Raw genomic sequence first — 23,860 nt, forward strand, 5'->3', positions numbered from 1 at the left:
GGGAGATCAGCAGGATGGTATAGGGTCCTTTCCACTTTTCCTGGAGAGGCTCATCTTTCCAGGTACAAACAAGCACGGAGTCACCGGGCTGTAAGGAGTGGACAGGAGAGTCCAAGGGGAGACGCTGGGAATCCTTGCTATACCTGTGAAGAGACAAGAGAACAGCAGACAGGGAACACATATACTGAGACAAAAAACCATTACCCAACTCCCATTCCCCTGACAGAACCGGGGTGCCATTCGTAGGCCATGCCCTTCCAAACATAATTTCAAAGGGACTCAGCCCTAATCTACCCTTTGGGAGAACACGGATACGGAGCAGGACGAAGGGCAAAGCATCAGGCCACCGCAGGGAGGCCTCTTGGCATACTTTTGAGAGATGTCGCTTAAGGGTCTGATTGGTACGCTCCACTACACCACTGGCTTGCGGTCTACAGGGCGTATGGAGTTTCCAGGGGATCTGTAAGGCATTTGAGATGCTTTGGATGATTTTTGACATGAAGTGTGTCCCGTTGTCAGATTCCATCCACTGAGGGAGTCCAAAGCGAGGAATGATCTCCTTAACAAACTTGAGGGCCACTGTTCTGACAGTGCAATTACGGCATGGGAAGGCTTCTGGCCATCCACTGAACCGATCCACTAAGACGAGGAGATATTTGAACCCTTGGGTCCGGGGAAACTCAGTAAAATCTATTTGCCACACCCATCTGGGGCCCGGAGTGGGTTCTAGGGCAGCTGGTGGCATAGGATGTCCCGGTCTGGGGTTATTCTTTTGGCAGACTAAGCAGTTCGCTTGTACCTGGGCAGCCAGGGGTCAGAGTTCAGATGTGATAAAGTATTTTCCCATTAGTTGGATAAGTGCTTCCCTGCCAGCATGAGTGGTTTGATGTAGTTTCTGCAGCACCGGCCGGATCAAGCCCTTTGGTAGGAGGACCTTCCCTTCCGGGGAATAGAGCCATCCCTCCTTTTCCCGGAGACCGAGTTTGTCAGTTAGCTGTTTCTCCTCCCCAGAGTACTGAGGGGTTGGAAGCTCCCCTACTGATGGGATAAGCGCATGCATATGGGCGTTCTCAGTCTGAGGGGATGTCAGGGTGGCAGCATGCTTAGTCTCTCTATCTGCCCGGGCATTACCACTGGCCACATCTTGATCTTCCCTTTGATGGGCTTTACAGTGTACCACCGCCACTTCCGAGGGAAGTTGTACGGCTTCTAGGAGCTGGAGGATTTGGGGTCCATACTTGACTGGGGAGCCTTGGGCTGTCAGCATTCCCCTTTGCTTCCATAGGCCAGCATGAGCATGTAGCACCCCAAAAGCATACTTTGAATCGGTAAAAATGTTGACCCGCTTTCCTTTTAACAGTTCAAGTGCACAGGTCAGGGCTATTAGTTTGGCCAGCTGGGCAGAGGTCCCCGCGGGCAAACCTTCGGCTTCCACAGTGTCATGGAGGGCCACAACAGCATAACCCGCCCTCCTTTGCCCATATATTACAGTACTGCTACCATCACTGTACCACTCATAATCTGCATTTGGGAGGGTACATCCTTTAAGTCTGGATGGCTGGAGTACTGGGCATCTATGATCTCTAAACAGTCATGTTCCTGTTCCTCTGTTTCTGGCAAGAGGGTGGCTGGGTTAAGGGAGGGGCAAGGCTGTAAGGTAACTTCAGAGTTCTCCAGAAGTTTGGCTTGATATCTAGCCATTTGAGCCTGGGTGAGCCAAAGGCCTCCCTTTGCTTCCAATAAGGCTCGGACCATATGAGGGGTATATATTTGTATTCTCCCTCCCAAGGTCAATTTCTCAGCTTCTGCCAGCATCAGGGCTGTGGCTGCAAATGCCCTTAGGCATGCTGGCCATCCCTTTGCCACTTGGTCCAGCTGCTTAGAGAAATAGGCCACAGGACGTCTCCATGCTCCTAACTGCTGTGTGAGCACTCCTAGGGCCACCCCCTTTTGTTCATGTACATACAACTGGAACGGCTTAGAGAGATCCGGCAGGCCCAGAGCCAGGGCTTCCATCAACTTCCTTTTCAAGATTTTAAATGCCCTGTCAGCCTCTGGGGTCCAATAGAGGGGGTCATGATCTGCTCCTTTTACACAGTCATACAGGGGTTTAGCCCATTGTTCAAACTCTGGGATCCATATCCTGTAAAAGCCTGTCATACCCTGAGCCGCTTATGATTACTTGGGGTAGGAACTTGGCATATAGCTTCCTTCCTTTCTTTTGAAAGCTGGTGCTCCCCTTGCCATATGTGGAACCCGAGGTACCGTACCTCTGGGAGGGCGATTTGAGCCTTACTCCATGCTACCCGATATCTCCGGAGTCCAATAAAGTTCAGGAGGCTCACGGTGGCTTTAAGGCAGGGGGTTTGGCCCACAGTGGCAATTAACAAATCATCTACATGCTGCAGAAGGAGGGCCTCCTCATTATCCCACTCCTCTAGGTCTCTGGCCAGAGCCTGGCCAAAGAGGATGGGAGAGTTTTTAAATCCCTGGGCCAACACTGTCTAGCAAAGTTGCTTTTTAACTCTGTTTCGGTCCTCCCACTCGAAGGAGAAGATCTCCTGTGGTGGGGTGGCAACTGGGATGGTAAAGAAAGCATCTTTCAGATCGAGAACTGAAAAATGGGTATATTGTCCCCCTATAGAAGCCAATAAGGTATACGGGTTAGGGACAAGAGGGTGTAGAGTCTTAACCCATTCATTGACTGCCCTTAGGGCCTGTACCAGCCGATACGTGCCATCAGGCTTCCGTACGGGTAGAATGGGTGTGTTCCAGGCTGACTGACATTCCCGGAGAATACCATATGTTAGGAATCAATCTATAGTTTCCTGTAACCCTTCTCTGGCTTCCCTCTTGATTGGATACTGTTTTACTTGCACCGGGCCTTTCCCTGGTATGAGCTGAATATTAATGGGGGTATGGTGGGTGGCGTTTCCTGGGATCCCTGATGCCCACATGAGGGGGTACACCTCGTCTTCCCACGGGCTCCATTCTGGGGCTTGCATAGCTGAGGGCTCAACTGCAAGGGTCATAATCCATGCATTCTCAGGGGGTAAGATAAGGGTTATTTCAACCTCAGTAAAATGAAGGGTGACACCTAGGCGGCAGAGCAGGTCCCATCCCAGCAGAGGTGTTGGGCACTCAGGGAGGTATACCAGCTTGTGGGATATAGTCCTGTTTCCCAAAGCGCATTCCGCTGGGGCATACACTGGGCACTTGGTGTCTCTGCCTGTGGCTCCCACCACGGTAAAGGAATCTGCTACTGGCAACTGAAGGGGTCAATTTACGGCAGTTCGTGCCGCTCCAGAGTCCACTAAAAAATCTATTTCTGAGCTCCCCACCCACATCTTTACTTGGGGTTCCGGGGGTAGGGTGGTCCGTCTCCCCTGACACCCCCATTCCTGCTCCCCCATCGCCATCATAGAGACACCCCCCTTTTCTTTCCTCTCTGGGCACTCATTCTTCAAGTGTCCCTCTTGTCAACACAAGGCACACTGGTTGCGACCCAGTCGTCTCTCCTGCGAGCCCGGACGTCCGTGTCCACGGCCCCTTCCTCCCCGGCTACTTCCCTTAGTGCAGGCCTGTACCGCTGTTACCATCAGTCTCACTTGCTTTCTGTCCTTCTCTGTCTCTCTCTGACTATAAACTCAGTTTGCAGTCTCTAAGATTTGTGCCATGGTCATGCCCATTAAATCCTCCTTTTTTTGTAACTTTCTGTTAATATCAGGGGCTGCTCTGCTCGTAAAAATTCCCTTAATGATTGACTCAGTTGCCTAATCATCGGGGTCTGCATTTCTGTTCTGTCAAATCATGTCCTGAATATGCTGTAGAAAGGCCCCTGGGCTTTCTTTTAGATCCTGCATTACGTCATATGGTTTTGCCCAATTATTATGTCGGACAGCCGAGTGACGGAGTCCATGCAAAAGCAACTCCTCATAGGAGGTAAGGCGGGTCATATCCCCAAGATCATTTGGATCCCACCTGGGGTCTGCTCGGGGGACTTGTGCATCCAGGTCAGGAACATTAATACGATCCCGGTCGTACCGTTTCTGCGCCTCCTCCCTTGCCTTGGACACAACCTGTTGTCTTTCAACCTCAGACAATAAGCCAGAAACAAATGTGCACACATATGTTCATTCCATTTCCTTGTTTGCTGACAGAACAGGAGTAACTGGAGGATCGTGTTGTAATTAATTGACCCTCCTGGTGGCCACCACTCCTGGTCCTCTAGTTGATATTGAGGCCAGTGAACTATACAGAATCGTTTTAATTGACCCTTAGTCATCGGATCCAAACCAAATACCTTCCAGTTTGCTAGGATACACTCTAAGGGCGTGCACTGTGCCCTACCTCTTGAGCTCTGTCCCTGTCCCATACCTACAGGGTAACTCTGGGCGTCCCCAGGTTCCAACAGAGCATACAATCCGGATTGCAAAAGGTTCCTACCTATCCAAGGGACCGGTTCCCCACCGTCGCCCGCAGCTGCTTCTCCACTATATGAGTGCGTTGCATCGTTGTGCCCTTCGGGGTCGATCAAATCGCATCTCCTCTGAGGCCCCCGATGATCTCACCGGTGCGCGCTGGGCATCGGTTGTCGCTGCAATTCTCGACCGCTGGGAGGGGTCCAGGCAAGGCTAAATAGCAGCCTCGAGCCCACCTAGGGACGCCAAAAGCTGTTGCCGGCACAGAGTGCCCGAGGCAAGCAACAACAAAGTTCGTTGCCCGGTGTGCGTCACCCAATAATCACAACGGGGTGAAGAAGCAGAAGAGTTTATTTGAAGCTTCAATATGATACAGGGAGATATTCACCTCAAATCCTGTACACAGAGCAGGAAGTTACACAGACTTTTATACATCCTTTCCTCAGCATACTTATCCAATAGCAAGCTGCCCTAAGTATCCATATAGCCAGCCAATCCAGATACCAGCTAGTTCCCTTTTTCTTTGTACCATCTGTTAAACCATATATATAAAGCTGCTTTGTTCAGCAGTGTTTTACCATATCTGCCCTGTCTGGCCTTATTTAGTTTCAGACAGTCTGACTTTGCAACATATTGTTGCAGATCCTCAGCATGACTGCTGTGAGTGCCTCCGGGCGGGGAGGCCAAGGTCATTTGGGCCTAGTGCGAGGGGGCTTCATCGACACTCGTGGTCTTCCATCCCCTCGAGTTACCCAGTGGCCATGCCCAGTGTCCCCAACAGTTTCAACCAATGTTGCTATTCCCTACCCCAACAGTTACTGCAAAGCGGAAGCTTTGAATTCAACAACCTGAAAGTTACGCTCAGCCCACCTCCCCAAGTGAATATCTGTTTTCGCTGGTAGTAAACAATGTCCGTATTCTGATGGAAAGCCTTATACAGTCTGAGATTCTTAGGAGGCTGCTATAGGAAAGGAACGGAAGTTAGAAACATTCCATGCTCAAGATGAGGAAAGTGAGACTTGTTGATTATCTTGTCAGCCAATATCAACGCATCCTGCTGAGAACTTACACAGCAGAAGCAACTTAGATCAATTGTCAGGAGGCCCAATGAACAAGGTGCTACTGAGCTAGAGATTGTTGCTTTTCAAGTAGGCAGAAGAAACCAGGAAACCAGGGTACTGAGTGTCCTGGAAATGGAGAGCCTCACAGTGGACTAAGTAAGCAGAAAGTTCCTCCACTCTGGAAAGTAGAAAGTTAATATCAAATATAAGCAAGCCACACAGAAAGAGACCTGTTTGCATCCAGAACCAGTCTGAAAATCATTTTTTTTCAGGAGATACAATAATCAGGAGGCAGAAGCAATCTGTTGGAACTTCAACGTAGTGTGCACATTTCAAATGCTGCTCTTGCCTTTATGCCCTTATATGCAAAATGATCAAGAAGGTGGCTCAGATGGGACTGGCTGGCAGGTTTTCTTCAAGAATTCTTCTCTGCCACCACTGAATCTTAGGATCCTGGGCTCAGCTCAGCTCATATTAGCTGTTTGGCTTGTAATTAGAGGAAGCTCAAAAGAAGCTCTCTTCCATGAGAGTGAAGGGCTGCAGAGAATTTCCTTTGAGCTCTGCCACATGGTATCCACCAAAGCTGTTTTTAGTTGCCCTTTCTTTTTTGTGCTCAGTCTGACTTGCCCCACCCCCTATCACTCAGCATTCCTTAAACGGTTGGTGCAACGGGAACAAAGGATTCCACTTTTAATGCAGAGACCTTCACTCCATGCTTGGCTTGTATCGGTTTCCTTCTGCTTGGCTGATGTGAAACAGAGATAAACTATCAGTCTGCCCTAATATAACAGTGTCATGGAAAAGAACCAGCATGAAATCCTGGCTCCGTGGAAGTAAGTGGCAAAAATCCCATTGACTAAAGTAGAGCCAGAGGACATGCTTCCATGCTGATGCTGGGTTCTGCTTGATAATGATCCAAAGTAGTGCGGAGTGACGCATGTTCATTTTCATCATCTGAGTCAGATGCCACCAGCAGAAGGTTGCTTTTCTTTTTTGGTGGTTTGGATTCTGTAGTTTCCGCATCAGAGTGTTGCTCTTTTAAAACTTCTAAAAGCATGCTCCACACCTCGTCCCTCTCAGATTTTGGACGGCACTTCACGTTCTTAAACCTTGGGTCGAGTGCTGTAGCTATTTTTAGAAATCGCACATCGGTACCTTCTTTTCATTTTGTCACATCTGCTGGGAAAGTGTTCTTAAAACGAACATGTGCTGGGTCATCATCTGAGACTGCTATAACATGAAATATATGGCAGAATGTGGGTAAAACAGAGCAGGAGACATACAATTCTCTCCACAAGGCGTACAGTCACAAATTTAATTGACGCATTATTTTTTTAACGAGCATCATCAGCATGGAAGCATGTCCTCTGGAATGGTGGCCGAAGCATGGAGTGGCATGTGAATGTTTAGCATATCTGGCATGTAAATACCTTGCGACTCTGGCTACAAAAGTGCCATGCGAATGCCTGTTCTCACTGTCAGGTGACATTGTAAATAAGAAGCAGGCAGCAGTATCTCCCGTCAATGTAAACAAACTTGTTTGTCTTAGCGACTGGCAGAATAAGAAGTAGGGCTGAGTGGACTTTTAAACTCTAAAGTTTTACAGTCTTTTGTTTTTGAGTGCAGTTATGTAACCAAAAAAAATCTGCATTTGTAAGTTACACTTTCACTATAAAGAGATTGCACTTCAGTACTTGTATGAGGCGAATTGAAAAATACTATTTCTTTTGTTTATAATTTTTACAGTACATATATTTGTAATCAAAAATCATAATATAAAGTGCACGTGCACTTTGTATTCTGTGTTGTAACTGAAAGCAATATTGAAAATGTAGGAAAACATCCAGAAATATTTAATACATTTCAATTGGTATTCTATTGTTATAAGTGCGATTAATTGCGATTAATTTTTTTGAGTTAATCTCGTGAATTAACTGCGATTAATTGACATCCCTACAAATAACCTCAGGCAGATTATTGTCAATGCAAATTTAGAACAATAAAATAGTTGAGTCGTAAAGTCCCCCACCAAAAAGGAGGAAATAATGAGTATCTCTTAACACCATGATGGTTCATTTTCGGCTCAGTGTATTGGGATTTACTTGTAATTAATCATGTGCAAGACAGCAGAAATGGAACCTCTAAATATCTACAATAAAAATGTATGTGCGTGTGTATATAATGGATGGAAGACACACAGAGGCTTTTTTGGTTCTAACATAGGCCTCATGCTAAAGCTCTTCTATTAGGACAGCTTTTGTGAATTTCACTGAGTGTTTTCTGGGTTGAATACATCATTGGGCCCTGAAGTTTCCAAACCTGTCAAAGAGGTTTTACATGTCTTATGAAAAGTTCTAGGTCTGTTTTTTTTTAAAGAAATCCCTAGGAAGATTTCTTAAAATGCAATAAGAACATGATTTGTAAGTAGAAAAATTAACATTTTGTGGCATAGGAATATATATATATATATATGTTCATCCACCCATCTATCCCATCCTGTAACAACCTCCACCTCCCCAGTTTAATATTTTTTCCAGAATTGTAATTAAATATTTTTTTGAGTGGGCCGTGTCATGGGGGAGAATCTTTGCACCCAGTTACAACTAAAGTGCTCCCTAAAGGTCAGAGAATTGTATTTTTCAGCAATTCTTGTTAGTGAAGAGGAAAAACTATTATTAATGAAAAACTGAAATAGAAATGTATTATGGTGGTGTAACCTAGAATTATCAGTTTTGAATCAAAAAGTAAATATAACTCTTAGATTTGGCTGGGCAGACTTGCTAGGACTGGACATTTATACCCCTGCTTGTAGCTTTATTTTTCCCAATCACATGCAGATGGGAAGAAAAGATTTGCTGTTAATTCCCACAGGTTCCTGCACTGCACTTTCAACCCCCTTCAGGAGTGGTAGTAATTTTGAACCAGTGCCTTTGGGGAAGTTATCTCTGCAGTGCATTGGGTGGAGGGGAATGGGCCTTGAGAGTACCACGGAGGGGCTGGCCCTCTACACCACTGCCCTAGCCCAGCCTGGATGCCTCGAGATGTTTGGTATTTCTCCATGGATCTTGGTATGTACACAAGGTTGGAGGAGCACAAGTCCTGACTGGTGTGTTTGGGAAGCAAACCAACAGTAGCATGATAATGCAGGAACTCGCTGAATTTTCTGGTTTATATTACCCATCCCTGAGATTTTCCTACAAGAAGGCATGATACAGCTCTGCATAGCTATTGCAGTGAGTAACTACTGTAAACTATCATTCCTGAGTAACTTCATGCTGTTACAAGATAACTTTAAACCCTGCTTACAGCTGAAAATTCTGTAATTACACAGTTCCTGTCATGTTCTAAAAACCTTATGGCAGTGCTGCAATTTTATAGTTCACATATAATAGTCCTGACATTACTGTGTAAATCTCAGTGGATATAGATTACAAGACAATTACTTATATTTTTATTCTGATTACAGTGTAGCACATACCACATAATGTAAAGCATTAAAAGTGTACGTCAGACATCATGTAATGCAGCAAAAGAATTATTTTTAAAGAGCTATTCGTGTTTGCTAGTTTTCTTTTTCTTTTTTCTTTGTCTCAGATCAGTGTGTTAATATCTGTAATTAAACTATGAAAGACCATAAGGCATATTTTAAAGGTTAGTTACATAATTTTTTAACATTTCCTTATATTCTCTTGCATTACTTTAGTTCATGCAGTTATATTACACACTCTGACATCCATGTCATGTCATGTTTGCTCAACTTTTTTACTACTAGTCAAAATTAAAATTTATTTTTCCCCAGTTCACTCTCTGCAGGGTCAGCCAACTTAAGGAAAATGAAGCTGTCTGCTATCAGCTTATACATCATCAGCAACAATAAACATGCTAAGATCAGAACTTGCATTTTGTCATCTGACTATTGTTGATAGCAGCACAAAGACAGCTTGATTTTCATTAGCTGGGTTGATCCTGCAGGGCTAAGAACTGCGAAAAAATGTATTTTGACTTGAAGTAAACGGAGGAAACATGACATGGGAGTCCGGGACATATGCATCCCTAAGGTGTCATTTTCAACAAACTGATTTCTTTCACTTGAGGAAATTCTGAATAAACCACTGGACAGATTCCTATAACTGTCCAGCTGGCAAAGGCCAATATTTCTGACTCTGAATTATGCATTATGCTCTCCTTTTTCCTTTTGCTCATGTTTCTCTTACAATTATTTTGTAAGGAGAGGGCAAGGAATGAAAATATATAGTTCAAGCAGTCTGAAAATTCAGACTTTTCAAATAAAAGTGGCTTGTATATCTCATTCTAAGAATATTTTATAAGCTTATACAATTTGCCTTTTAATAAAAAACATATTTAGTTTACTTTGGTCTCACATAGATTCAAAAAGACAAGGTGGATGAGATAATCTCTTTTACTGGACCAATTTCTGTTGATGAAAGAGGCAAGCTTTTGAGCTTCCACAGAGTTCTTCTTCAGGTTAGAGGAGCTCTGTGTAATTTCATCTCTTTCATCAACAGAAGTTGGTCCATTAAAAGATATTACCTTACCCATCTTGTCTCTCTAATATCCCGGGACCAACATGGCTACAACAATGCTGCAAACATAGATTCAAATACATACTTGAGGCCAAAGACTGGGCTGGGGGAATGGTTGCCTCCACTGTCCACACGCACCACGTTTTTTCCCTTCCCTATATAGAAGCCATTCTTTTTTTTTCTCAATGTATAGTTGTTAAGGATCAATAAGGGTGGAATGTTGTGGTGAACCACCACAAGGGAAACCTGGTGCTGGACAGATAGGGAGTTCAGGTTGCGTAGCTGGTGGGAGGTACATCCATGACATTATGATTTCTTCACCACTGCTTCACCTTGTGGAGCTCATTGTCAGGAGACTTTGTGAGCTTCTTCTGTGAATAAAGTTCTGCTTTTTGATACTACTGGTGCTTTTCCCTGGGGTTATTTGGGCATCTCAGGTGCATCCAGACAGAAGCAAAATTTGGCCCTAAGTCTACAGTACTGTAACACTGCTTGGGAAGTCATACCAGCAGCTGGTTTTGGCCTGCTGTTTCATGACTCCATCACCATTGTGCTGTGAGGTCTCAACTGCACCTTTAAGACACAGCTGCAGAAGAGGGGCAGAGCTCAAGGAGCAATTCAGGAAGGCAAAATTCCTGTTAGAACTTCCAGATACATATCAGGAGCCTGCTTGATACTACTTGCCTTTGGAGGATGCAACATAATCCACACTGCATGCCCTACCAGCACTGCCATAACCCCACCTCCTTGTCACCCATCACCTCACCACCCACTTTATGATGCCTTCTGCCCTAAGACAGGGTACTGCTCTTGTGTAGTGTAGACATTGTTCCTCATAGCTGCACAGGATAGAGAGAGGGGGGTCTACTGGAGTGAGTGGATACTTGTCATTGGACAGGGGTTTGAACTTTTGTAATCCATCCCAGGTCAGGTGTCTGGGGCTAGTGAGTAAAAGTCAGAGTCTTCTCAGCATTCCCTTGTGTCACACAATCTCTACTTGATACCCTAGCAAGCAGCACGGCACCATCTAGTGTCTCTGCCAACAACAAAGTAGAACTTTGCCATTGCTGTGACACAAGTGCAGCATTTATTGCTTTTCAGGAAACAAATATGCTGCTGATATGAGGTCCTTTGCGTCATCCTTATCAGATTGCAGACACCAAAATTATCAGCTTTTTGGCTTTTGAACTACCATTTTTTATCGGTAGAACCAGAATGCTCCTGAACACTTAACAGCAAACTTCTTATTTACAAGACATTGTCAGCTATGGTTTTCTTTATTTTCTTTTTAATTTCAGGTTTCAGAGTAGCAGCCATGTTAGTCTGTATTGGCAAAAAGAAAAGGAGTACTTGTGGCACCTTAGAGACTAACAAATTTATTTGAGCATAAGCTTTCATGAGCTACAGCTCACTTCATCGGATGCATTCAGCAGAAAATACAGTGGGGAGATTTATATACATAGAGAACATGAAACAACTCTGACATCATAATCAAAAAGGCTGACAAAGGAGGTGCTGTCGTCATCATGAATAGGTCGGAATATGAACAAGAGGCTGCTAGGCAGCTCTCCAACACCACTTTCTACAAGCCATTACCCTCTGATCCCACTGAGGGTTACCAAAAGAAACTATACCATTTGCTCAAGAAACTCCCTGAAAAAGCACAAGAACAAATCCACACAGACACACCCCTGGAACCCCGACTTGCGGTATTCTGTCTGCTACCCAAGATCCATAAACCTGGAAATCCTGGATGCCCCATCATCTCAGGCATTGGCACCCTGACAGCACGATTGTCTGGCTATGTAGACTCCCTCCTCAGGCCCTACGCTACCAGCACTCCCAGCTACCTTTGAGACACCACTGACTTCCTGAGGAAACTACAATCCATCGGTGATCTTCCTGATAACACCATCCTGGCCACTATGAATGTTGAAGCCCTCTATGCCAACATTCCACACAAAGATGGACTACAAGCCATCAGGAACACTATCCCAATAATGTCACGGCTAACCTGGTGGCTGAACTTTGTGACTTTGTCCTCACCCATAACTATTTCACATTTGGGGACAATGTGTACCTTCAAATCAGCGGCACTGCTATGGGTACCCGCATGGCACCACAGTATGCCAACATTTTTATGGCTGACATAGAACAACGCTTCCTCAGCTCTCGTCCCCTAATGCCCCTACTCTACTTGCGCTACATTGATGACATCTTCATCATCTGGACCCCTGGAAAAGGAGCCCTTGAGGAATTCCACCATGATTTCAACAATTTCCATCCCACCATCAACCTCAGCCTGGACCATTCCACACAAGAGATCCACTTCCTGGACACTACGGTGCTAATAAACGATGGTCACATAAACACCACCCTATATTGGAAACCTACTGACCGCTATTCCTACCTACATGCCTCCAGCTTTCATCCAGACCACACCACACGATCCATTGTCTACAGCCAAGCTCTGCGATACAACCGCATTTGCTCCAACCCCTCAGACAGAGACAAACACCTACAAGATCTCTATCAAGCATTCTTACAACTACAATACCCACCTGCTGAAGTGAAGAAACAGATTGACAGAGCCAGAGGAGTACCCAGAAGTCACCTACTACAGGACAGGCCCAACAAAGAAAATAACAGAACGCCACAAGCCATCACCTTCAGCCCCCAACTAAAACCTCTCCAACGCATCATTAAGGATCTACAACCTATCCTGAAGGATGACCCAACACTCTCACAGATCTTGGGAGACAGGCCAGTCCTTGCTTACAGACAGCCCCCCAACCTGAAGCAAATACTCACCAGCAACCACACACCACACAACAGAACCACTAACCCAGGAACCTATCCCGTTGCCAACTATGCCCACATATCTATTCAGGGGACACCACCATAGGGCCTAATCACATCAGCCACACTATCAGAGGCTCGTTCACCTGCACATCTACCAATGTGATATATGCCATCATGTGCCAGCAATGCCCCTCTGCCACGTACATTGGTCAAACTGGACAGTCTCTACGTAAAAGAATAAATGGACACAAATCAGACGTCAAGAATTGTAACATTCAAAAACCAGTTGGAGAACACTTCAGTCTCTTTGGTCACTCGATTACAGACCTAAAAGTGGCAATTCTTCAACAAAAAAATTTCCAAAACAGACTCCAACGAGAGACTGCTGAATTGGAATTAATTTGCAAACTGGATACAATTAACTTATGCTTGAATAGAGACTGGGAGTGGATGGGTCATTCCACAAAGTAAAACTATTTCCCCATGTTTATTTCCCCACCACCACCACCCCCCACTGTTCCTCAGAGGTTCTTGTCAACTGCTGGAAATGGCCCACCTTGATTATCACTACAAAAGGTTCCCCCCCCCCAGCTCTCCTGCTGGTAATAGCTCATCTTAAGTGATCACTCTCCTTACAGTGTGTATGGTAACACCCATTGTTTCATGTTCTCTATGTATATAAATCTCCCCACTGTATTTTCCACTGAATGCATCTGATGAAGTGAGCTGTAGTTCACGAAAGTTTATGCTCAAAAAAATTTGTTAGTCTCTAAGGTGCCACAAGTCCTCCTTTTCTTTTTTAATTTCAGTGTGTTAAAGTTGACAAAGTCCAGATTGCAGTTATAAAATTACCCAAGAAGTTAAACCTATAGAATTCAAGTTATTTTGAATGATGGAGGAGGTTCTTGGTAGTAAAAAGGGATGATACTTGACATCTCTGCTTTCTTCAGTTGTCTGTATTCTATTTTATTAGAGTCAAGTATTTAAGTTTACTTGAAGAAAAATAGAGATGTTAATTGTCATGTCAGAGCACGTACATGACAAGATACATTTAGTTATTGAATAGATAAGGAACATTTCAGTGCAGTACAGTTATGGTTGAGGTAGCACAAGTGAATGGTGACATCTTTTATTTAACTCGCTGTTACATAAAAAAAAGTCCTTGTGTATTTTCTTAAGAAATTATCCAACCTCAGACTTTTAAACTATGAGTATTTGGCAGCTGAAATAGATTCCAGAATATTTAACAGAAAACGTCTTAGGAAAAAGACATTGGCAACCACAGTTATCTTTATTTTTATTTTAATGTCAATGTCAGGAAGTTGAAATGTATTATACCTTCCATTATGATGAACTGTACTTGTGGATCTAAAACTAACATTTAGTTAAGTTTCATTTCACATTTCAGTGATGATGGTAGAAAGGGGAAAAAGCATCTGTGACCTGATATAAAAATACCCAGGTAATCAGTGAAGAGTATAATACTTTCTCTAAGTAAACTGCCACCTGTTTATTTCAGTGAGAATTCATCTCTTCTTTCTTTCCCATCATTTGCAAAATTGTCATAAAATCATGTTTTTCCAAGTTTATGAAACAGGAAATGTTTCACTGTGGTCTTGAATTTTTGTTTGTATTAAAAAGTAGTAATTGCTAGGAGAAAATTGAAATTTCATCCTAGCAAGGACAACTCTACAAAAAGGTGATTTTTCATGTGGGACAAATTCAAAGAACAATTTTGCCATTTTTTTTCCTATTAAAAGACGTGTTCACCAATGGAACTATTGAAATTTTACCTGTGAACATTCACTAGAATATCAGCCTCCATGCCCTTGCATACTTGTGAAAACTGATGGTTTTGCATGACTAATACAACGAACCAGCAGTTGGTTTGTGGAATCTATAAATATAAAATAAGAGAACATTCAAAATTTCACTAATATTACTCAACTGGAGGATGTTGAACTAAGTGTGTGTTGATTTGGAATGACTACTTATATAATTCAGCTAGCTGTGAATTTATACAGAATATAATCATTAGTAGAGACAGTGGTGGAGAAAACAGAAAAGAGATAGGTAGTAAAGAGAGTATTAGTGTGTTAGGAACCCACTAATTATCTTTACTATAGCTCAATTATTTTAGCAACAGTATACTTTCACTTAAGACTTATCCTATAGTCTTTACTCATATAAAGCTCCCACTGACTTCAGTGGGAGTTTTGCTTGCAAAACTAGAATAAGATCAGGACTATTGAACTGCTGATTTGATCAATACAAGAGGTTGGTTGCAGGAAGACTTCATAAAGCAATGCAACTTGTCAGTAGTAGCACAAATTTGAGACAAAGTGATTTGTTTTTAGAAGGAACAACACATTTTTATGTTGATTGTCCTGATGGCCCTATGGGCTAGATTGGGTTCCAAAGGCACAGACCATAGTAATGGAAAGCAGGTTGCTGTGCTGCCTCAGGTGCATCCAAAGTAAGGAAGTATAGGGTGTATAAACCCTATATATGGGTAACATCCTCCATATTAGGAGGATATGATTTTCCCAAAATGACAAAAGTAGGATCTAGTGACAGCACTAATGTGACATTCCTGTTGTACATAGGGTTGCCAGGCGTCTGGTTTTCTACTGGAATATCCGGTCGAAAAGAGACCCTGGTGGGATCGGCTGGCACCATTGACTGGGCTGTTTAAAGTCTGGTTGGTGGTGCAGTGGGGGCCCTGGCCTAAGAAAGCCTCCCTGCCAGCCGTAGCTCTGCACAGCTCCTGGAAGCAGCTGCCAGATTCTTGCGGCCCCTAGACACATGGGTGCCCTGGGAGGCTCCATGCGCTGTCCCTGCCCCATGTGCCGACTCTGCAGCCCCCATTGGCTGGGAACCACAACCAATGGGAGCTGCGGAGACAGTGTCTGTGGGTGCGAGGGCCACACGCAGAGCCTCCCTAGCTGCGCCACAGCCTAGGGGCTGCAGGGACCTGGCAGCCACTTCTTGGGAGCCGCAGTAAGCACTTCTGGGACCCTGAACCCCCTCCTGCATCCAAAGTCCCTCCCTGAGCCCGCCCCCACCCCCAGTACCCCAACACCCTGCCCAAACTCTGAGCCCCCTCCTGCATCCTAAACCCCTCATCCCTGTCCCCACCTTAGAGCTCACCCCCCCAGCCAGAGCCTGCACCCTGTCCCGCACCCCAACCCCTTGCCCCACCCTGAAGCCCCCTGCTTCACCCCAAACCCCTCATCCCTAGCCCTACCCCGGAGCCCACAACCCCAACTGGAGCCTGCACCCTCCCACATTCCAAACTCCTTGGTTCCAGCCCCCTGGTGCACCCCAAGCCCCTCATCTCTGGCCCTACCCCAGAGCCTGCACTCCCAGCCGGAGTTCTCACCCCCCCTCAACCTCGTGCCCCAGCCCAAAGCCCTCTCCCACATCCTGAACCCCTCATTTCTGGCCCCGACCTGGAGCCCAACCCCCAGCCCAGAGCCCATACCCTCCCCGCATGGAATGCCCTGAGCCAGCCCGGAGCCCTTTCCCACACACTAAAGCCCTCATACCTGGACCTACCCCTGAGCCCGCTCCCCCAGCTGGATCCCTCATTCCCCTCCTGCACTGCAATCCCCTGCCCCAACCTGGTGAAAGTGAGTGTGTGTGGGGGGGAACGAGTGATGGAGCGGGGGGGGGGGTGGAGTGAGTGGGGGGTGGGGCCTCGGAGAAGTGGCAGGGCGGGGGAGAGGGGCTTGGGGAAGGGATGGTGCATGGGTGCTTGGTTTTGTGCGATTAGAAACTTGGCATCCCTAGTTGTACAACCAGATCAAGAATAATATAAATTGTGATCACAGTGACACTGCTGGTTTGGACGTGTGCATGCAAGTGGGGAGCAATCACAGTAGATTTGCACGTAGATGTTTTCAACCTCAGAATATTATCCAGCTATGGACTTCAGAGAAGAAGGACAATAGCAATGAGAGATTTTATATCAAGAAATGAGGAAAGATAGCTGTAATAAAAAGGAGTCCTAGAAGCATCTTTAGAAGCTGCCCAAGTCTTTAGAATAGTGTGCTTCTCTTATGATCAATTTTGCAGATAAAAAAATGAGTTAACTATAAATTGATGAGGAAAATAGGAAACCGAGATACTGTGGGAAATTAGAATTTGATTGAACCGTCAACTCATGATGTCATGTTGAGGTAAGACCCACTTGTAAATAAATGGTGAGACACTTCAAGAAATTATTTTATTGAGACAGAATAGTTACAGGCAGCTGACGCATATTCTGCATTCTCTATCATTACACCAGCCAGCTACTCAGCACTCTGCAGTGCTGTGATCTAATTTTTTATCACAGAATATAGCATGAAGCAGTGACTGCTCAGAGGTGCATGGTTCTTTTAAGTGCTTATAATCTTGTCATTAAAATCCATTATCAAACATGTGGTTGACTAAACCCCCACCCACATGCTGGCATAGAGTTGTATATTTTGGAGGTTCACTCTGATAAGTACTGAACAGCTGATGTAGCTGTCCAGCTATATAAAATTTTCACAACGATAGAAAAGACACGGATTTTCTTGGAACATTACGAAAGCCTTTAATCTTCCCCTTTTAATTCCATGCTAGGGATATGTTATTAGTTCCTTAGCAATAGCAGTGCATATTTGTTTAAGTTGTCCCATTATTATGCTATTACTTTCCTTGAGAATCAGGTCATTTTCTGGGACAGTGGAGAAGTTAAACAAGGGTTACATGTTTCTACACTTGAAAGGGTAAGAATGTTTTGATTTACTGTCTCTTTTTTATTTTACATTTTTTTCGTTCAAGACTTAACAACATTTCCCCCCCGCCCCCAGCCCAACCTCCAGACACGAAATGGCCAGAAGGCACTTGTTAGTCTATGATATTTCAATTGCCTATGCTATTGCTTGTGTGAAATGTGTGTGTATTTCCTATGAAGAGTTTTTTATTCCTATCCACGGAAATAACATATTTTTCTATCACCAATCATTATTTACCACATTGCAAACACAAAGTTACATTTTTTAACAATACATGTTAAAAATACTTTTGCATTTAATTCTTGGAGAAGTCATGCAGAGATTCCTACACGGTGTGTTCATTCACTAAATAAGGGAAAAATAGATCTCTTCTGAATATAATACACTGTGGACTGCAAGATCATAATTACTCAATAAGGGCATGATCCTGCACCATTAAAGTCAATGGGAGAAGAATGAGATCTTAAATCCTGGTTTTCCACTCCCTAACATAAGTTTAAAACTAAAGGAGTACTTGTGGCACCTTAGAGACTAACCAATTTATTTGAGCATAAGCTTTCGTGAGCTACAGCTCACTTCATCGGATGCATACTGTGGAAAATACAGAAGATGTTTTTATACACACAGACCATGAAAAAATGGGTGTCTATCACTACAAAAGGTTTTTTCTCCCCCCACCCCACTCTCCTGCTGGTAATAACTTATCTAAAGTGATCACTCTCCTTACAATGTGTATGATAATCAAGGTGGGCCATTTCCAGCACAAATCCAGGTTTTAACAAGAATGTCTGAGGAACAGTGGCGGGGGGGGGGGGGAGGAATAAACAAGGAGAAATAAGTTTCTTTTTATAATGAATCAACCATTCCCAGTCTCTATTCAAGCCTAAGTTAATTGTATCCAATTTGCAAATTAATTCCAATTCAGCAGTCTCTCGTTGGAGTCTGTTTTGGAAGTTTTTTTGTTGAAGGATAGTCACTTTGAGATCAGAAATCGAGTGACCAGAGAGATTGAAGTGTTCTCCGACTGGTTTATGAATGTTATAATTCTTGACATCTGATTTGTGTCCATTTATTTTTTTACGTAGAGACTGTCCAGTTTGACCAATGTACATGGCAGAGGGGCATTGCTGGCACATGATGGCATATATCACATTGGTAGATGTGCAGGTGAATGAGCCTCTGATAGTGTGGCTGATGTTATTAGGCCCTGTGATGGATAGATATGTGGGCACAGTTGGCAACGGGCTTTGTTGCAAGGATAGGTTCCTGGGTTAGTGGTTCTCTTGTGTGGTATGTGGTTGCTGGTGAGTATTCGCTTCAGGTTGGGGGGCTGTCTGTAGGCAAGGACTGGCCTGTCTCCCAAGATTTGTGAGAGTGTTGGGTCGTCCTTCAGGATAGGTTGTAGATCCTTGATAATGCATTGGAGGGGTTTTAGTTGGGGGCTGAAGGTGACGGCTAGTGGCGTTCTGTTATTTTCTTTGTTAGGCCTGTCCTGTAGTAGGTGACTTCTGGGAACTCTTCTGGCTCTATCAATCTGTTTCTTCACTTCCGCAGGTGGGTATTGTAGTTGTAAGAATGCTTGATAGAGATCTTGTAGGTGTTTGTCTCTGTCTGAGGGGTTGGAGCAAATGCGGTTGTATCGCAGAGCTTGGCTGTAGACAATGGATCGTGTGGTGTGGTCAGGATGAAAGCTGGAGGCATGTAGGTAGGAATAGCGGTCAGTAGGTTTCCAATATAGGGTGGTGTTTATGTGACCATCGTTTATTAGCACCGTAGTGTCCAGGAAGTGGATCTCTTGTGTGGAATGGTCCAGGCTGAGGTTGATGGTGGGATGGAAATTGTTGAAATCATGGTGGAATTCCTCAAGGGCTTCTTTTCCATGGGTCCAGATGATGAAGATGTCATCAATATAGTGCAAGTAGAGTAGGGGCGTTAGGGGACGAGAGCTGAGGAAGCGTTGTTCTATGTCAGCCATAAAAATGTTGGCATACTGTGGTGCCATGCGGGTACCCATAGCAGTGCCGCTAATCTGAAGGTATACATTGTCCCCAAATGTAAAATAGTTATGGGTAAGGACAAAGTCACAAAGTTCAGCCACCAGGTTAGCCGTGACATTATCAGGGATAGTGTTCCTGATGGCTTGTAGTCCATCTTTGTGTGGAATGTTGGTGTAGATGGCTTCTGCATCCATAGTGGCCAGGATGGTGTTATCCGGAAGATCACTGATGGATTGTAGTTTCCTCAGGAAGTCGGTGGTGTCTCGAAGGTAGCTGGGAGTGCTGGTAGCGTAGGGCCTGAGGAGGGAGTCTACATAGCCAGACAATCCTGCTGTCAGGGTGCCAATGCCTGAGATGATGGGGCGTCCAGGATTTCCAGGTTTATGGATCTGGGGTAGTAGATAGAATATCCCAGGTTGGAGTTCCAGGGGTGTGTCTGTGCGGATTTGATCTTGTGCTTTTTCAGGCACAATGTTGACCTGACTGCTGCAAGCACTCAGTGTTGACCTGACTCTGCTCCTGTTGAAGTTCATGGGCGTTTTATCGCTGGCTTCAATAGGAGTAGAATTAGGACAATGCTGAGTGCTTTTGAAAAAGCCAGCCCTTGGAATATTAAGGTTTAATTATTATTTTTTATTTTTTACAGTGAAGAGAGAACTGTCAAAGGGGGGATCAATTTCTGTAGAACCCATTTTAATAAAAGTGTGATTGCCTGTTGACTTAAGATGTGTTTAGGGGATTAGTTATGGATGAAGACTAAATGGGGACTGAAAGGTCTAGGCTGAATATTAGGAAAAACTATTTCACTAGGAGGGTGGTGAAGCACTGGAATGGGTTACCTAGGGAGGTGGTGGAATCTCCATCCTTAGAGGTTTTTAAGGCCCTGCTTGACAAAGCCCTGACTGGGATGATTTAGTTGGGGTTGGCCCTGCTTTGAGCAGGGGGTTGGACTAGATGACCTGCTGAAGGCTCTTCCAACCCTAATCTTCTATGATTTTATGAATCCAGTCAAACCAAATGGCATCCAATGGCTGATGCTGATCCTGGTTTTCTGCCATGATAGTTTTGTTTCCTGCTCACCAGTTCTCACAGCAGACCCAGCATCTCCTGGTGATTGCTTCCTATCTTACAGCCACACTTTGTTGATCCTTTGTTGGAATTCAGGCGTACATCCTGCCTCAGTACATACATGGAAGGGTTCCTTTATCAGTGGGTGGGGTCTGAGCACAAACACCCATCAGGAAGAGGCTCAGGGAGAAGCATCTACACCATTAAAAATCAACACTGCCTCTTAACCACTTTATAGGCAGGTGATACAAAGAGTGCAAGGCAACACTGTATGACCATGGATGCTCACACCATTTAGCAAACATACTGTTCAGCTGGTGCATACCGAACAAACTCCAAAGCGATGGAGAAGCCTTGCTGAAAACCATGCTAAGAGGGAATTACACTAATCAAGTGTTATGATCTCAACTGCAAAGGATGCTGTTGTGAGGCTGCCACAGAGTAAATAGAAGGTGCAGCCTGCACAGAATGTGTGAAAGAAATAAAACGGCACCTCTGTACAATGTTCAACATAGATGGGCTTGCTATGGAAAGAGTTTAGTTGAAAGTGACATGAGTCTCTAAATTACAATTATTATCCCATGAATATGTCTGCAAGATAAGTGTGAACCTGAATGAATGTGCCAAAATGGCAGCCTTTAAGCAGTGGTAAGACTTTTTTGTTCAGCCGTGGAGAATGAAGTAGCTGTGATGTATCCAGCTGACAATACCATCCTGTCATTTCTTCTGAGCAGACACTGAATCTGCAGGATCCATGGAGCAACTGAGAATTATCAGTGTATTGACTATACAGTACCTCGTGGATAGAAATGATCTCAGCAAGAGACGTCATATGTGTTAAATGACATCAGCAATAGAACATCTCTTATCAAATCACTTGATGACACCATGAAATTGTCCATCACTGCTATTTCAGGTCCATCCTCAAGATGTGACTTGAACTATTTGAGGGCAGTTTCAGACACACCATCAGCATCCCATCGTTATTGAAGGATTGGCCAGGGAGGGTCAATCATATCAAGTATGCTGGGGGGAAACCAGTGTGACGAGAATAGCCAAATGGCATTCATCTAGAGACTAATCAGAGGATCACTTTTTCTTCTGATAAGCATGACCTCAGCTGCAGTGGAAGGCCATAACACGGAACAGAATCTACTTAGGGTATCACTGGTATTCAAGTGACACTGACATTTTGGGGATTACCCAGAGTAATAAGGGGTTCTGTCACCATCTGTCCTGTAACTTTGGGGTACCATGGTGTTGTGCAGCTATGATTCATATCCCTGATACTGGTAGTCAGCCCAAAACATAAGGTCTGTCCCTGACTTCTACGAGCCTGGTTACTCCTTCCAGTCCTGAGTCTCCCCAAATCTGTTCTCCCAGGTTCTTAACTACTAGACACTCTGACTTTTCCCCTGAATGTGTGAAACCAGCTCTCCAGAATTCAGCTTACTTTGGCACACACACTCCACACAACTTGCACAACAGAGACCCACTTGGGGTAAAAATAAAAGGTGTATTTAATAGAAAAGCCCCAGCTTCAGAGATGAAATATAAGGAAGAGCAAACATGAAACTTACATAGAAAATAAACATAAAGATGCAACCTCATGCTTTACACTTCCATCTTAGATAAAACTCCTTTTCTAATGTATGTTACCTATTGCTTTTGAACAGTTTCCCAGGATACTCCCAGCCATAGGGAGGATCCAGTGGTTCACAGACAGCACCTGCCAAGTGATTGTCCCTCAGTTTCTGAATGCCAAACCTCAGATCTAGAGGCCAAACCTGGATGCTTTTAAAAGGCTTTTTTCTTTTCTTTTCTTTTCTTTTCTTAGTCTGTGATGACTCATGTTCATTCAGAGTGTAGACATTCCCTCTTAACTTGAGAGCCCAGATCTTTCAAAGTCTTTCCATTAACCCTTAACAGTCCACCTTTGTCTCTTCCTGGCTAGACGATGGGTCTTTACTAGAAGCTGGTTGTCTATGAGCCCTGATTTGGAGGAGGCCCTTCCTGCTGTGAGATGTAGTTGAAACTGTAGCACAGGTTATAAGCACAGTTTCCTATATACATAAATACTTAGATTCATAACCACAATCTGTATACATATCTCATAATGACCTTCAATTTCCAAACGTTACAAGCTTTAATAAAATGTGTTCATAGAGTCATAGAACCATAGAAGATTAGGGTTGTAAGGGACCTCAGGAGGTCATCTAGTCCAACCCCCTGCTTAAAGCAGGACCAACTCCAACTAAATCATCCCCATCAGGGCTTTGTCAAGCAGGGCCTTAAAAGCCTCTAAGGATGGAGATTCTACCACCTCCCTAGGAAACCCATTCCAGAGCTTCACCACCCTCCTGGTGAAATAGTTTTTCCAAATATCCAACCTAGACCTCCCCCACTGCAACTTGAGACCATTGCTCCTTCTTCTGTCATCTGCCACCACTGAGAACAGTCAAGCTCCATCATCTTTGGAACCCCCCTTCAGGTAGTTGAAAGCTGCTATCAAATCCCCCCTCATTCTTCTCTTCTGCAGACTAAATAAGCCCAGTTCCCACAGCCTATCCTCATAAGTCATGTGCCCCAGCCCCCTAATTATTTTTGTTGCCCTCTTCTGGGCTCTCTCCAATTTGTCCACATCCCTTCTGTAGTGGGGGGCTCAAAACTGGATGCAATTCTCCAGATGTGGCCTCAGTAGTGTGGAATAGAGGGAAAAAATCACTTCCCTCAACCTGCTGACAATGCTCCTACTAATGCAGCCCAATGTGCCATTAGCCTTCTTGATAACAAGGGTACACTGTTGACTCATATCCAGCTTCTCGTCCACTGTAATCCCCAGATCCTTTTCTGCAGAACTGCTGCTTAGCCAGTCGGTCCCCAGCCTGTAGCAGTGCATGGGATGTTTCTGTCCTAAGTGCAGGACTCTGCGCTTGTCCTTGTTGAATCTCATCAGATTTCTTTTGGCCCAATCCTCCAATTTGTCTAAGTCACTCTGGACCCTATCCCTACCCTACAGTATATCTACCTCTCCTCCCAATTTTCTGAGGGTGCAATCCATCCCATCATCCAGATCATTAATGAAGATGTTGAACAAAACCAGCCCCAGGACCAACCCCTGGGGCATTCCGCTTGATACGGCTGCCAACTAGACATCGAGCCATTGATCACTACCTGTTGAACCCAATGATCTAGCCAGCT

At 44.5% G+C, this 23,860-nt stretch overlaps 1 long non-coding RNA gene across 1 annotated transcript; it reads left to right on the plus strand.

Moving 5' to 3' along the window:
• The first annotated feature begins 3,643 nt into the window (after positions 1-3,643).
• On the plus strand, positions 3,644-8,581 carry LOC122465229. Its single transcript, XR_006289913.1, has 3 exons — positions 3,644-3,802; positions 5,394-5,401; positions 8,571-8,581. It is a non-coding gene; the product is annotated as an uncharacterized LOC122465229 (long non-coding RNA).
• Positions 8,582-23,860: the final 15,279 nt, after the last annotated feature.

This window comes from Chelonia mydas, chromosome 3, assembly GCF_015237465.2.
Source record: "Chelonia mydas isolate rCheMyd1 chromosome 3, rCheMyd1.pri.v2, whole genome shotgun sequence".
NCBI classification, from domain to species: Eukaryota; Metazoa; Chordata; order Testudines; family Cheloniidae; genus Chelonia; species Chelonia mydas.